This window comes from Haliaeetus leucocephalus, unplaced genomic scaffold (genome assembly GCF_000737465.1).
Source record: "Haliaeetus leucocephalus isolate CR32 unplaced genomic scaffold, Haliaeetus_leucocephalus-4.0 Scaffold273, whole genome shotgun sequence".
NCBI lineage: Eukaryota > Metazoa > Chordata > Aves > Accipitriformes > Accipitridae > Haliaeetus > Haliaeetus leucocephalus.
Genome location: NW_010972709.1, coordinates 9017478 through 9034525, shown reverse-complemented (window position 1 = coordinate 9034525; position 17048 = coordinate 9017478). Strand labels below are relative to the sequence as shown.

General features: G+C 37.5%; 1 protein-coding gene across 4 annotated transcripts in view; it reads right to left on the bottom strand.

Moving 5' to 3' along the window:
• The window catches only part of FAM65C (family with sequence similarity 65, member C), a 53476-nt gene that overhangs the window by 36139 nt on the left and 289 nt on the right, over positions 1 to 17048 (bottom strand). The window contains exon 1 of one of the 4 annotated variants that reach the window (XM_010569647.1): positions 17013 to 17048. The exons of 2 other annotated variants lie outside the window; for them this stretch is intronic. The gene's annotated coding sequence lies outside the window, so the exon portion shown is untranslated. The remainder of the gene's footprint in view (positions 1 to 17012) is intronic. One more of the 4 variants, XM_010569649.1, reaches the window with a different exon arrangement.

The window sequence follows — 17048 nt, the reverse complement described above, 5'->3', positions numbered from 1 at the left end:
ACAAAATAAAAGCCAGTTTGAAATCAAATAAATTATTAGTCACTACAGAAAATAAACACAGTGACTGAACACAAACTATCAAATGTCAGTCGCTTCAATGCCTTAGGATCATGTTTGTGATTCTGGATACATTATGTGATCATGACAATTTGTCTTACACCACCTGATGCTAACTTTCTCCTTACATTTTTAGACTATTGTTATTTTTATACATAATTTTATTTGTAAATATTACACTAGCTTTACTTGGAAGGACAATAGAGCCATTCTATCTTCTAGCTGTGGAATCTAAAAAGAGTTGATTTCATTCTGTATTATCACAACATAATTCTTTTCTCAGTATCAGATATGCTCAACATTTTATTGGAGGGACTGCAGCCTTGACCCTAAAATACGTGGCTTATATTTATGCCTATACAGAGAATCCTCTTAGTAAGTGGATTTCTGCATAGCATAGTACATAGATTTTATTGTAGGGTTGCCACCTGGAATCTATGTCTTTCTAGAGCATGGTTTTATAAAATTAACTTTAGCTCCATGACAGCCAAACAAATTTGCCATTAATGTGTATTGGTTCTATACCATTTCTACTGAAACTCAATTTTAATTGTACATAACCAAAATCAGCAGTGATTAAGCAGATGGATGTTTAGGGACTTTAGAGACATTCTGTGGACTTACTCTAGAAATGATCTGTGATTCCAACTAATCTGCTGTTTCAAAAAAACTCAGTCAATGGTGCTAAGTTACTCATTCCACTTCCTTGAATTTCTTATGAACTCCACCACAATAACTGTTTTGCTGCTATAATTGCATCTGTATTAGGGTTTTAGCTGATAGAAATATACATTGCAAACACTTAATAGGTGAAAAGACAACCCTAACATAATTACACCCGAAAACTTCTAGCATGAGTCAAATTTAAGACTGATTTTGCAAACTGGGCTACATTTGTCTACCATCACATTGATGTAATCACAATTATTTTTCTTCCTCTCATTTATTTCAAAACTTGGGAACAATGGAATTAACTAACACTTCTGAATGCTTTTGATGGGTGGTATCCATTTCAAAACACTTGTGGCAGACAATGGCATTTGAGTCTTTCATGACACTGATAAAGAAGAAAAAAAAATCGGATTGCCACAATGTACTACAATACCATCAAACATTTTGAAAGCCTTAGGGGCTGATCTGGGCCTGACCCACTGAAGCTTTTTGTGATTTCAATGTACCATGGAACAGGCTGGAAATTTCTGGACCTTGGCACTTACTTTCCAGCGTTGGACATCTAAAGAATACAGACCACTAAAATGAATGAAACTCCTGAGCCGCAATAACATCATGACTCAGCCCTAATTACTCTAAAGGTAGATATAATGAAGGCTGACTGAACAAAGAATGAAGTGACTGTCTTGTGTACAGTATAGTGTTGAATCCACTGGGAAAATACACACTATATTTAATCTTTGCTCTTGAGCATTCTTTAGAAAAACCATTGACCTCAGAAGCAATGTCTACTTTGCTAGATAAACATTCCAAATTTATGATTAAACCCCCTTCAATTTTAAGCATTTTTGTTCAATTGTTAGACAAACATTCTATTTATACAGTTATTGGCAAAACTAAGAAAAAATTCTCTGGTTATTTTTCTAGAGATAAAAAGTCATTTGAATTAGGGAGACAGAAAGTGCCCTTGATGCTACATCTCAATATAGCTATTTTAACACAGCATTGCACTCAAATAGGGATCCTTTCTTCAGATAAATCCTTTCTGTGGAAAGGATTCACAGCACAAGGATTCACAACAGAATCTGAAAAGGTTATATGTAATTCACTTTAACATAGGAATTCTGACTTGTGGATATCATTTATCTAGAACTGGTGTCTCACACCAACACATATAACCTGTAACTAGTCCACCACACAGACAGGGGAAGGGCCAGTGCAGTTACAGATAAGGAAAATATGTTTGACGTTTTGTTTTTATATGGTAAAACAGATTTGTGAAAATGGAGGTACTGGAGACAAATGGCTGCCTGTGACAAGCTTTTGAAAATCTTCCCCTTAGTATTTTTATCATTCATCTCTGAAGCACTAAGACGTAAATTTTGCTTCTCCCTTGCACTTTGCCTGCCCTCCCATCTCACCCCTACTCATCTCTTTCTCCATGCTGGTTCCTATAATGGGAATTAAACAACGTAGACAGCTGAACGTGTTCAGTCGTCTTTCTTTGCAAGAAAATGCAATCCATGCAGGAAACCACCTTCTACCAAAGAGATACGGTTAGCTACAGTGCTGTAAGGTCCAATGGATATAGCTGTACAGAGCCATGAACAATCATTCTTCCACTCATATTCACCAGACATTTCTGCTGTTTTAAGACTGAGCGATGTGAGCAATTACATAGCTGCAAGTGGAAGATTTTGCTTCTCTACATAGCTGCACATGTGTTCCACAGAACTTCTTGGCCTAAACCTGTTTAACTCAGATTATTAGATGGGCCTTTTACTTTGCACCAACTTACATCTGTCAGGTCGTATTTTGAAAATCTCAAATGATTCAGGAATCTAATCCCATTCTCAAAAGTAATTTAGGCTCTTAGGAGCTAGTTCAATTGATTTTTAATAAGAATTACATTCATAGCTTACATTATTTAGAAAGATGGGGCTTCAGTGTGTAACTCGTTTTGGTACTTTTGCAAATTTCATCTAGGCAGATTCAACTCTTAAATATATATTTAAATACTGCATATCTGACATACTTTCCTCCTAGCCATATTCAAGCCATAAAAAGAAAATCAGATAAACGGCTTTGATCCAAGTTATTGCTTTAGTCATTAGGCCCTTCTATAACTTTATGCCAGCTTCTGGAAATGAAGTTCTGGAGCCCAGGTTTCCTATGCAGCAATAAATTTAAATATCATAAGCAATCCCCTCAGATAGCTTCTCCTGTGCTGGAGGTAGTGTCTCTGATGTAACCATTTCTAGTGTAGTTCTTTGAACACAGGACTCAACTTTCAAGTCCAAGATGACCTGTTTTTCAAGCCTGCGATTCAAAATGTTACTGTATTTCCAATTAGTTTTCATCTAAGCGTACAGATCCAAGTTCTATTCTCAGTGACACTGGTGGACATCCAGAGGAAATTAATCAGTCATTTATTCCAGATTTCCAGTAGAATCTCGGCAGCAAATGTTGGCCTGCACTTAGTTAATGACCTGGAAACTATTTTTCAAGACATAATTTTGTGGTCAATTTTGTACCTCCCTCTAGTGGCAGCAGATATCAGACAAATGAAGCACAAAGGAGACCTTGTCACGGGTCACACACTGATGTATTGTGCCTATTTCTTTCATGAAAATTTGTTACTTGGAATCAAGGTTGGCTGTAAATCCCACTGTAACTTTTTGGTAATGTTGTAATAAGAAAAGAATCAGTGATTGCATATAACCAAAATCCTTGTTTACTTCCTTTGCCAGTATGTGGCATATTCATATATAGCCACACGTGGTTTCTCCATGCTTGCCTACATCATAGCCTTCTGGTTGCTGCGAGTACTTTTGCATTGAGTTTTGCTTTCCTCCTCAGGGGAAGGCACAGAACAATTCACCCATTATCAGCTGATTTATGAGCACAGGGCTTGCTGCTAGCTCCTCTGGTTTCAATTTCAAACTTGATGACAAACTTGCAAGCCTGAACCAGAGATGCAGGAATGTGGCAGGCTCCACACGCTAGCCTGACTTGCAGCTTTTTCAGCTTTGGCAGAATTTGAGTCTGCAGTTAGCTACATTATAATGAATACTTAAAAACAAATTCCTAACAAGAGAAGAAGCAGATGGCGCTGAGGGAGAGCAATTTACAAGTGATGAACAGGCTCTTCCATTTCTGACAAAGGAAAATTTGCCTAGCAGCAAAGCACTGAATGGTACCAGTTCTGTCCCTGAGAGGTTCCTCCTTTTTAATTAGGAACCCCAAGGAACATTCTTCTCTAATACACATCTCATTCTCCTTGTTTTCCCCAATCTGTGCCTGAATGTATGTTACGGGTAGACTTATCAGGTGTGATACTGTCTCCATCCATCAGCTAATGCGGGAGCCTCCTAAAAGCCCATTTCCAGGTCAATTATGTAATAAGGAAGGTCCTTTATCTCAGTCTTAATGTTGTGGAAAGTCCCAGCCTAAGCTTCAATAGAAACCACCATGATGGATAGATAAGTGTTTTGATTATTACACTGAGAAGAACACATTAACCAAAACAGATGACAAACTTCCAGTACTAGTGAAATTTGATATTCAACAATATGTGGGTATTTGATACCTTCAAAAACTGAAGTCTGTGAATCACAATATACCGATATATGTCCAGGGGCATGCTTCTGAAGCGGGAGAAACTACCTGTCATTTAGCTGTCTAATCAAGAAAATTGTCCCTTTATTAAGAATTAAACAATTAAGTCAACTTCCTATGGCAACCATGTTTTATTCCCATAAATATTACCAAGACAATCTTGTGCCACAGAAATAACGAAGCTGCTGAATTAGGATCCGTATCCCAAAGAACACTGGAAAAAGAGGAGAAGCGTACAAAATATCATATAAAAGGGAAATAGGACAGAGAAAAGGTTTATGTTTTAAAGCAAAATATTTTCTTTAATGCTGACTAGACACAGACTTAGTTTTTTCAAAGTCAGTGTTTGCACTACTCATTAGTGAATCTCAGTACCTATCTCAAGATAATGAAAAAGGGTGTATTTTTTAGAAAGAGACATCAAAATCAAGACAATCTAGAATGTCTCTCATTGGCCAGCTAACAGCCAAAGCCTCAAAAAATTATTTGGTGTATTTGAACATTTTATCTAGGCTGAATTTACTCAGTTTCTTCTAACACAGGCTTGAACTCATTATTTTTTCTAACAAATTAGGGTAGCTGTCATAGCAATCCTAACACTGTGTTTGGTACCTATGTTCCCTTTCTGTAGACACTCCACAAGCATGTAAACTTTACTTGTGGAAAAAAACAAGAACCTTTGAATATACGTGGATATATCTGTACTTTCCCCTCTATTTCTTACCAATTCCTAATACATATGCTCTGACATTCATGGTCCACATTTTTTTATGCTGTTATACTCTGCTTTTATTTGGTTTGGGTTTGTTTTTAATGAGGTGAACTTTGCACAGCCCAACTCTAGCTCCTATAAAATCTGTGTCTTAAATGGCCAGATTTAGTGATCTTTGTATGGAAGAAAAAAAAAGGCCTACATACTAACCACACAGCTGTACTTGGAAACAGATGTTTTACCCCCTTTAAACTTAACTAATGAGGACGGGAATATGGAACAGATAGGTCAGGAAAACTTCTGTCTAGATTTTGAATTTGGAATTATGGAAAAAGTACAAAAAAGACTGGTGCTTCCACATAAGGGGAGGGGAGAAGGATGGTAATTCCACTGATGGTGAAAATTTGCACTACTAGGCTAGCTTCAAGGCACTTCCACTTCGCAGCCCTACTCATCCCAATGTCAGTTCTATCCACTTAACTCACACAAATATCCCGTAAGGAGCAGGCCAGATCCTCAGTTTATATAAACTGCATGAACTCTATTCAAATAAATCTATTTACAGAAGTCCAGGATTTGGCTCTGTGTCTCCTTTGCATTTAGCAGGTGTGAAAAGACTCTAAATCACTTCTTTCAAGACTTCTGTAAAACATAAAGTAGACCAATTATTTAGGATCAGATGCTGTGAAAACCATAACTTTTGATAGAAATCTGACTAAACATGGAAATTTTTTAAACTAACTTTGCCCATCAGTGTGTTCTTAAAATATAAAGTGTCTTCTGCTGCTAGTTCGGAAATAGATAAGTTTTTTAGGACCATCGTTCCTCTGCCCAATCTTGTTCCCATCAAAGTCACTGGGAGCATTGCCGTAACTTCAGAGAGAGGATGAACACCTCTGTAGTCACGATTTGGCACTCACACTGGAAAAATGCATTAGTGATAACTTTCTATAGAAAAGACACATCAGGTTTTCCCTCTGTTTCCTAGCATAAACTTCTTTTAAAAATTATTCTTGATTTGTCTTTATATGCTCTTCATCAGTACTCTCCCTTGCAGTATAGAGCAGGTCCCTTGCACTAAGCCACAGCAGCAAAAAAGAAGCTTCTGCTGTATAAGGCTTTGTGAGACACAGTCATTACATGCAGAGGAAACTGGGTTTAGTGGGGCCCTAGTCCCCCTAGGGACTATGATAATATAAATTATTAATAATAAAAATAAACATTGGCTAGCTTGAACTTCTCTTCATTCCCTTAGAGCTTATTTTTGTGACGGAATTAGCTAAATAAAACCCACTTGAAAGAATGCTTAATTGCAAACTATCCAAACAAAACAAAATGGAACTAATTGGTTCTTAAATATTAAACATTCAAAAGGACATGGCTTTGGAAACAGCTGAAAGACTTATGTATATTAGGATACATATGGTGAAGCGAGCAGTTAAGCAAAATGCAGTCTAAACTGGACTACATTTACTTTTAAACCAGATTTTCAAGTTTTGTCAGTGTGGCTTCTACCTAGAAGACAGCTTTGGATTATTTCAAGCCTAAACAGAATTACAGCAATACCCTTTTGAAAATTATAAAATCAGAAAAGTCAAACTTGTGTACTGACTTCTGGACATAGCTTGCGCAGGAAAGACTACAAAATCTACAATGATCAATACTCCATGGAGTGCCCCTTGAACCTATTTCAGCCTAAAAAAGACAGCTTAGCAAAGACTACTGTTTCAAGCGTTTTTTCTGAAGCAGGTATTTTCCTGGAAGCTGGGTAGGGAGAGTTCACATAAACAGTTCTGACAACACAACTCTAAAGGAGAGTAGTAATGCCTTCATTGAGAATAACTGATTGCAGATCTACCTTGACCTTTATAAACTTCCTTTCTTCAGCCCTGTGTTTTTGTTACTCCTATTTAATTCAAATATTTCACAGTCAGCAAATAGAAAGAATCTGTTTGGGCATGTGAAAACTCCCTTTTCATATTCATTAAAGGTTAATACAGTTGCCACACTTATTTCTTAAATCAGAAGTATTTCTAGCAAGACTAGAAAATGATATGTCTAATGTGACTGAAATCTGTAAACAAGAAAAAAAATATCTACATTAGAAAGGAGGAAGAAGTAGATAAGTTATAACCAAAATCATACAGTAAAAATAATTTAAAAAATTAATTAGTGGTAGAAGAATTATTCTTTAGAGGACCACTGTGTGCTGTGAAAAGAAATCAGACTAGTGGTAAGCCATTGAAAGTGCACTGTCTAATCAGCCACATGTTTACTTTCCCACTTATCAATAACTGACATTAACAAGACTTCTGCCAGAGATAATAAATTCCTGGAAATGTCAGGCTCTTCTACATCACCCAGCCCAAGCACAAGAGAGCTACTCACTGCTAAAAAAAAAAGGCAGACATAAGTGGAAGTGCTAAGCAGAAGTTGCTCAGCCGGATCTGTGGAGATCAAACCACTTCAGCATCTAGGCCAAAAGCTAATGTAATTTTAAGGTCCCTTGAAATGTTATGAATATCATCAACAAACACGGCAAGAGTCACTCATGAATATGTACTTCAGTTTTGTGCACAAAAAAATCAATTAGCTTTCTGCCTCAAACTTCTTCAAAGACTGTGAACCCAATTGTTTGTTCCCTGAGGACTCAAAGCTTTTACTGTAACTAGCAGTCACATCTGCTTAGTGTTTCATATTTTTCAGCATCACAAGGAGTTTTTCTTAGACCTTGGACTGGTTTAATCAGCATCTATGTGTACGTACAACAAAACTCCAACAGAAAAGATAACTGAGGTCTTCTGCCAGTTTGTTTCTACCTTTCTCCCCAAAAGACACAGGCAATCCTGGCAAAAGGAGTATTCTTATATGAGTATTTTGCCAGCAGAGCTAACTCTTTAAGGGTTTCATTTTTTAATGCCCCTTTTAGCGCTCCCAGCTATGCCAGAAACTTTGTAACGTGGATCTATACTGCGATACAAGAAAGCTTTGTTGTTTTAATATGTCTAGTATAGTTTTCAAAGGTACTAGTAGTCTGCGGATATTGTAAAAAAATCCTTCAATGTGAACACCGTCTGTGTATCTATACTACCAGCACTTCGCTTCCATCAGATTATTGGTATTATTTACTACAAAAGTTCTCCTAGAATGAATGGAGCAACTTGGCAAACTTGTGCTTTCTATTAGCATAGTTAAAACTATCCCTCAGACCTAAACCAATTAGTACTAACACATGCACAAGTTTAGTGTGCGCTATAACTGCTTCTATACTTGCATCTTTTGCTAATTCAGCCATGTTGGTAAAAGAATCAATTTTTCACAGTCCTTACCCAATTTAGCTAAGGGCAAGAATCTGTAATATGGACAGGGACTTAACAGCTGTAGAGAGGGGCTTATTAACTTGTGTCTCTTTAGATACTAAAAGGACTTTGCTAGTACAGATATACTGCTATAGAGCATCAGGGAAAAGAATAAATTGTATTAGCATACAACACTGCCATATCAATATAGCTGCAGAAGCTTTTAATGTGATATGCCTACACCATTTAAAAAAAAAACTCAACTGAGACAAAATTATAGCAGTACTACATTTAAGCACACAACAAATATTAGTATGGCTACATGGCAATTGTAGAACAACCACAATTCTCAGTTTATAAAAAAATCTGTGGATAAGTCCTTCATGCCTCATAGAACAAGACTTATTTTGGTGATGCAAATTGACTTAGTCTATGTTACCCCGATTCTATTACTTACCTATAAGCCAATTATAACTGAGACCACTCCCACAGAATAGGATTTTGCCACTTGACAAAACTGAGCCCCTTGTAAGAAAGTTCTCTTAGTTCCCTTTCAACATGGAAAGAGTCAATTGTAATGCTAACACGCACACTGGCTCAAGAGTGTGAAGAGCTCTTACCCAAGACCAATGCGCGAAAGACTCAAGGTATCAATCAGTTCACTGTACATACTGATCCTTAGTTCATCAGCTGCTATTGTCCTAACAGAACGAGGACGAAGTGTCACCTTCAGAATGTGGTAGAGCTGCAGAGAGATCCAACACAAAAATGGGTGGCCAAATGCATAGTCCATATTCACATAGCTGTTGCTTGCTCAATAATTTAAGGAGTCCTGGTAATGGATAAGATCACCAGCAAAGAGCTTTAAATTTCAGGACAACACATAGGCAAAACAGTTAAATATCACAGTATTGGGATGACTCCAGTGATATCAAGGGTACTATGTGTGTACTGATCTGCTTTTTTGGCATCAGACAGGCACGATTTGTGAAAGACATAATCATCATGTATCTTGCCAGATGAGCCTGAGATGATGGTAGCAGTGTCCAGAATGCTGAAAGGTGCTATAAGCAGAACAGTGATACGCCTTCCCATTAATGAGGAACCATGCCTGGCTGGAGAGGCAGTAGATAGAACAGTATGTGACTGTGATGTTCTATGTCCCCTGGCAGTTCTCCCAAACTTGCAACATGACCCTCCACCCACCAGTGCATGGATCATTGATCTTATGAACTCACGATTGTGTTCCTGTACAGAATTGTCGTTGAGAATGCCTAGCCCAGAGAACTTACTGGCAGAAAATCACTCATGGGTGATCTTCAAAATTCAGAAATGGCCATTCAGATACAAGATATACATGTTGACAAGTGATTCCAACAATATAGTAATTCAGATCCAGAATTAAATCCAGATCCTGACACAGTTACAGCAGCAATGGCAGTGTATTCAATGTTACAATAGAAAAATGGTGGTTTGCTCCATATGATGTGGCTCACTCAAGAGAGATATTTTACAATAAGCTACACTTTTACTGTATAGTAAAGATAATCTGACAATTATGGGTCAAAGTATACTTGCTTATTGCTTTAAATGAAACTAAAAACAGTCAAATTCATACACATAGGGGGGAAATAGTCATCATGTATTACTACAGCTGTGGAGAAAACAAGCTAGGCTGGGCAGATGCAGAAATTGTGTCTGGACTGGAGATCTTACCAGAAGATGCAGTATATATTCTCATCCAAAGCCTTCTGCTGCAGAGCACGTACTCCTTAGACTTGTGGTTTTGTTCTTGAAGAACCCAAGCTCAAGCAATTTTGAGATACTTTGCACTGCTACTTACTTGTTTTGCACTTCTGATGTTTGTTTGCGTGCAGTTGGGATGCCTGCGCTGATTTTCTAAGGTTATTTAAATTCTTCTTTATTTGTTAACAAATTATATTGGTTGCACAACACATTGGCATGTGAACACTTCAGAAAAAGGGAGGGGCACAACTCAGCTCAGCCTCAGTGGAATTAGGAACAAGATCCAATGACTTCAGCAGAGTTACACAAAGGATAGTTCTATTGTTTCAGTGGGAGTTGTGGTTAATTAAAGTAGTGTTTCCCGTCAGCTTTCTACATGCAGGACTCTCTTCAAAGGTGGCATTACCTTCAAGATCACTGTGTGGGCTTCCATTTCAGACAATGAATAACAAAAGCCTAGTGGCAGATTTTCATAAAGTCTGGGCATATACTGTTGTACTAAAAGCATGAAAAAAGGCACACAGTACTGTGCAGTTATATATATCTATACAACAAACATATAGTGATGCTGAAGCTGTGATGTTACTGCTGGACTTAAACTAATGCATTTTTAGACATGATCCATTCATTTTAACTGCTCTTTCGTTTTGTCTTCCATTGTAAAAAACAGGTAACTAACTTGCTACAAATCAGTTATCTTCAAAACTTTAGAAAAGTCTGTGAACTTTCTCTATAGATCAAGCATTAGCCACATTTTCACACAGTTACCCAATATGTACACTCGATTGTAATAATTGCTCAAACAGCTGCATATGCATTTGGAATATCTGTGTCAAATCTTTTTGAAAACCCTGGCCTACTATTTTAACTTTAGAGATCTCATCAAACAAAATCCTTCCTTATAATCTGGAGAAACCTTCTAAACCCTTTTTGTAAAATTTCAATTACATAATGTAAAAATGGCAGAAATTCAGTGCATAGGTAAACTGAAGGTTATTTACATTGTATTTTGCCTGTACTAGTAGAACTACAAACCTATTCACGCTAACGCTAAAGCAGTAAACATTAATATTTTAAAGCACACTGAGGTCTTTGAATTGCCGCCCTATTTATCTGTTGAGTCCTAGTACTGGAGAATGACAATTTAAATAATAAAACAGAGGTTATGTAAGTGCAGAGAATTATGGAAAAAACGTAAGTGGAAAGTACATATTTTTAAAATGCACTTGAATAACTCAAATGCAGCTGAACTGTCATTATACAGACTTTCCAGTCTTATTCAATACTGGATTGAAACCAAGCACAAGAAATTTCAGGGCCAAAGGACGTTTTTAAGAAAATTGTAAGCACCTATATTTCTAGTTTACAATGTCTGTCTGGGAAAGCTCTACTGCCTAAAGAAAGACTAACCTATCTTCTCATGGGATCAAACAAAAGGGATGTGAACTAATTAAGGGGATGTTTGGATCAGCTTGCAAATGTAAGGACTGATTCAGCCCCAAAGAGCACCCAAACCAGAAAGCTGGATTCAAATACCTGTGGTCTCCTAGCGAAATATGGATGCAGATTCAGATCCAGATTTTACACTGAAAGTTCATTTCTAACCTGTGCATACAAAAGCTCTAGGCCCAGCTCTGCATTCCTTCCACACCCAGAATTGGAGTTCTGCCTGAATAAGGTATGCAAGAGAGAAATGAATTTCTTATCTTTATGGCAGATCTTGTTTGGTGATGTACATGCCTGTGAACCTGCCAAAACTCAAATGTGTGACATTGTATGCAATCTAATGCCAAAACTGATAGATTTCAAAAGATTACTCTTGTAGAACACTCAAAATAAGGTCAAACTATTTTAATAAGCATAAGTAACTGTTCCTATATCTTATATACCTGGATAAATTCTGATACTTCTGTTATAAATAATTTTTATCAATGGAAAAGTGAAGATCCCAGATTTGAATAAAAAAATGAGTAACAAAGGGAATAAATTATATACTTCCAAACTGAGGGGCACTTAAAAGTATGACTATATGAAAAAAAGATTTAAAAAAAACAAATTTCACAGAGGGAAAATACTAAACAAACAAAAAATAAAAGAAGGCTTCTCGGCATAACATTTTATGTCCATTATCCTCCAAAATCACAGGGTAGTGTTATGCATACAGATGCATATGCTAAAATTTTTCCATCACTCCAAAGAGACATAAACTTCACCCTGGCTTTTGATAAGATAAATGCAATTCTGTTTCCTTCAGCTACCCACCCAGCAGTATTTCAAAATTTGCAGTGAGAAAGACCTTCCAAATGCATGAATGACAAAGAACTGTGGAAACAAGTCTCTTTATGCATGGATCTTGGCATTTTTTAAATTTTCCCAGATTTTTCAGTCAAGTTTATACAAGAAAGGTCTACCAGTATTAGTTACAGATGCTGTATTTTATGATATGTCTATGATAAAATTGAAATCCCAGTGCAGACACAATTCCATGAGCATTTCTGTTAGTTTAAATTTATTTGGTCAAAAATCAGTATAAATTGTAGAAGAAAAAATCTCTTTTTTGCAAATATTAGATGTATCCACACCTGGAGTATCTGACACAATTATTACATGCTTCAACCTGTTCTGCTGTAGCTGTGGCCTTCCTGAATGTTTTTTTTTTTGTTATTCTATCCCAAACAGTATGCAAAAGTGTAGAATAAAGATGCCTTTCTGTGGTCAAAAAAGTGAAAAGGGGATATTAAGGTAATTTGTGTTGCATTTTGTTCAGACAAAAAAATTTTGTAATAGTTGAGAAAAGTATATGTTGAATAGAGTATCCTGTGGCAACTATTCTGAGAAAAAGAAAAGCTAGCTAAGCTAGCTAAAATCAAGGGCTTTGGCTGCTTTAACGCTTCCTAGGCAAGATTAAATCAAAATATTTCCTATATACATTCCCTCTTTTCATCAGCATGTCAACTGTAGTAAGTAAGAATGTGCTACTAATTCTCAGTGTCAAAATCTGGGATAATTTTATATAGTCAAATGTTTCCCTACTTTCACAGAAACAACTGTTACTGGAAATATTTTCCAAAGCAAGTTGCAAGTGGAGCTAAGTAAATCAGCTAGCACACTGCACACTTTTCAAGGAAAAAGTTTCTAAAAATGAGTCAGGATTTAATAAAAAATGTCTCTGAGGTACGTAACTCATGCCCATAATAGATATTTTTCAATTTTCAACCCTATATAGAGAATTTTAAAATGCTAACAGATGTACGAAACAAAAAAGCAAAATTCTCCCTTATTCTCTGCTGTGCACACATGTAACACACATAGAAACCAATGAGAGGCTCTAAAACATTTTCCACTAGAAAGACAATTTGCTCGCAACTCCTTCTCCCTTTAAATTGTTTCTGTGGCAACACATCTGGTGCTATAATTCTGGGCCAGAACATTAACTATCCTGAAAGAAGAAAGTTATGTTGTTGTTCTGGTCTGCAAGAATGTGAAGCAGAGAGAGATCTGCAAATACATGTAATCAGGTAAGCTTTTGCGCCTTCATAGGTGCACAGAATATTAGCTACTTATATTTATGCATTGCTTAAAATTACAAGTTTAAAAATGTTTCTACAATGGTTAGAGAAAACTCTTGTCGTGAGCGCACATTCTGTAAGCCAGCTTTTTTAAACAAAATGATGAGTGCTTTGTTATTGCTCTTCCTACCATATGAAATAAGTGAGAAAAGTATTCAGCTAAAAGGAACAAGGTTCATTCCCTAATCATAAATATAACTCTTCCTACGTAACGGAGAAAGATTGATATTGATTTCTTATCATCTCCCCAGTACCATGTAAACATTACTGTATTACCACCATTTTGCAGATGAGATATGTCAGGAGGACATGAGGCCAAAATGTCTGAAGTGTCTGTTAAATTCAGATGCCCCTATTATTAGTTACCCATACTGAAACATGCAGCCCTTGGCTCTCTGAGCTCTTGAGGACCAACAGATTTTACTGGCCTTACTTGAAATTATAGGAACCTATTGATGCTTAACACAAGTCTTGGACATCCCAGCTTGAGCATGCCAGCATTCTCAGAATTTGTAGTCGGAACAATTTGGTTAGAGAGAAAGGAAAGAAAAACAAGAATAAAAGCTTACAGCCCCAATTCAGTTTGCTAAGTCAACAAGTGAATGTTTTTTTTAATCACTAATAATCCTGACAAGTCAGTCTGAAATCTTAAAGTCATACTATATGACTATAATCCAGTGAAAGTTATTATGGATATTTTACTGCGCAGCTGAGATTGACACCTCAAGATACAAACTCTGCTGTGGATCTTAATTCATAATACAAGGGCCAGACCAATTTGCAAGGACTACTGCATTCACTTAACTCAGCCTGGAGTAGCAAGAGTTAAAAAAATAATGAAAGTGGGTTTTTGCTACTCCATCAAGCAGATCAGGAATGAACTCATGGAAAGAACATATCTTATGAATAACAAAATATCACCGACACAGTTCCTTTTCCAATAATAATTGCATTTTAAGTTCCTCATGAAACAAATTTTATTATTTCATTTGAAACAGCTAAATTCAAATCTAAATCAGTTACACATAAATCAGTTTGCTAACTATACTTACAGTATTTTCTGTATTAGTGACAAAGAAGACAAGATCGTCTTGGTGTTCTGGTCCTCTAAATTGCTAATGATTAAATGCATTGATTGGCTGAAAACCAAGTTTTTTTTCCCTAAAAAGTTGAGTTGAATAAAAATTATGGTTTTCAGGCATTCTGTCTCTGAAGACATACTGGTTTAAAGCAATCTGTGCTCAGGGAGAATAAACTGGCAACAAAAATGGAAAAGTTGAAAAAAGTGGATAAAAACTGGTATTTCATGAATATGTATGTCCCTTTTCTACTTTGGAGGCGCCATCTTATGATCAGAATTAAACCCAGGACCGTGAGCACCTGCAGTCATCAAAGGCCAGTTGATGTCCTTTGCAAGACTTGCTGTCTGTATAATTTTGGATTATCACCAGCCAATCACCTTCCAAAATCCAGTTCTGGCCAATAACAATCTGGATAATTCAACTCTCTCTGTTCCTTTTTTCTCAGCCTTTTGGCTAAGATCGAGTGTGTATATTTAACTAATATTAAACCCACTATTTTACATAAAATATCTCCTTCAATTCCAATCTAACCTTTCTATTTATTTCAGCCAAATGGCATAATTAACAAAACTTCTGAGACAGTTCTCACTCCTTTGCTTTATCTTGTATAACTTTCTATGCACAGAACCTCCGTTTTGTCCTGGTGCACTACAGATCCACATCATCACTCCTCAAACCCCTGAGAAAAAGACACATTAAAGTCGTAACTCTTCCCTCCCCATTGACTGAGTCTGGTTTCCCTTTCTGGCCATAACAGCTCTATTCCACTTCTCAGGTTCTTTAGGAGGATATTGCAAAGGAATATTTGTGAAGGAACTAGCTGTGGAAGGGAATAAAGTGATATCAGTGGATCTGATATTACAGGGTCCCAACTCCCTGCCTGGATTGCTCCTAAGGAACTCCGGGCTAGAGTGAACATAGTAGAGCAACTGTATGGCTGCTCTTTGTCTTGACAGAAGGAAATCATCTCATCTTTATACTACCCCTTAGGGAATACCATTACATAACTCACTGTTTGGCCTATATTTTTTCCCCATTCCTGGCTCTGTGCTGTTAACAGAAACACCACTGCTTCACTGCAGTTATTGACTGTCTTGAGAATTGAGCAGTAGGTAGGGATGCAGGACCTGTCATCTCAGGGAAGCCCTTTAATTCCTCTAAACAGTATCCAGACTCTAATCGGAGGAAAATTTTACTGAGGTAGTTGTTCACTACCATATCGCACGTGTTGTATCTCATACAAGTTTCTCTCTAGACCTGGGGCATAAAGTAGGCTTGGCCTGCCATTCAGTAACAGCACCATCCCATTTTGGCAAGTTTTGTCCAGCTTTTCCTGCACTGCTACATGTGGTGCTTATGTCATCCACTCTGCAGAATTCAGAGCAGCAGCGTGTAAGCGATCAGCTGCACAAGAAATTAATACAACAAGAGAAGAAGTTTCTAATATGCATGCTCCTTTAGACACCATATCTTTCTCAGAGGTGTCTCTTTGTTCAACATTGAATGTTCCCTCAGGTACATTTTGCGTTGTTTACCACCCTTACAAACGATCTTCCTCTGCTTTTTTTTTTTAATTAAGGTCTTTCCAAAAGGAATATGTAATGCCCCTCATTAATAGGTGTAGCTCCCGTTTTACAGCTGTGAAAACACAGGTAGAGACGGATTAAGCCTTGATCCCAACAAAGGAAATGACTGAATCAGGAGTTTTGAGTACTGGTGCTGTACTCTGACTCTAGTTCAATACTCAAGAAACCGCTCAAGGAATACGTAACCTTATTTTTCAAATTCCTTCAAGTTTCTTCGGTTGATGAACAACTCAGTTTCCATATGGCCCAACTTATTTAAAACACTTTTTAAAGGGGGAAATTAAACTCTGTCTGAAGCAAAACTCAACTGGGCTGTGACCCAAAACCTCAATTCGTATTTATGAGCAAATAAAAGGTAATCTCTGCACAGACAAAAAGAGTTAACCAAAATACAACCAGCCCATACAGCGACACCTCCAAAACGCAAACCCTACAGGATGGCGTACGCGTTGTCCTGCCCCTCTTACTTTTCCACCTGCTCCCGCCAGCCCTTCACCTCCCGGGGGGGTTCCTGGCTGTTCCCTGACGTGAATGTGTTCGCCCCCGGATAAAAACCTCCCGCACCTCCGCTGCGGCCTCTGTCGCAACACCAGCATCCTTCGAGGTTCCGTACAGATGCCCTCAGCCTCCCGAGGAGCCCCCCCCGCCGGCGCCCCGCAGCTCTCACCCACCGACGCGGTGCCGGTGCCTCCCCGCGCGTCTGGGAC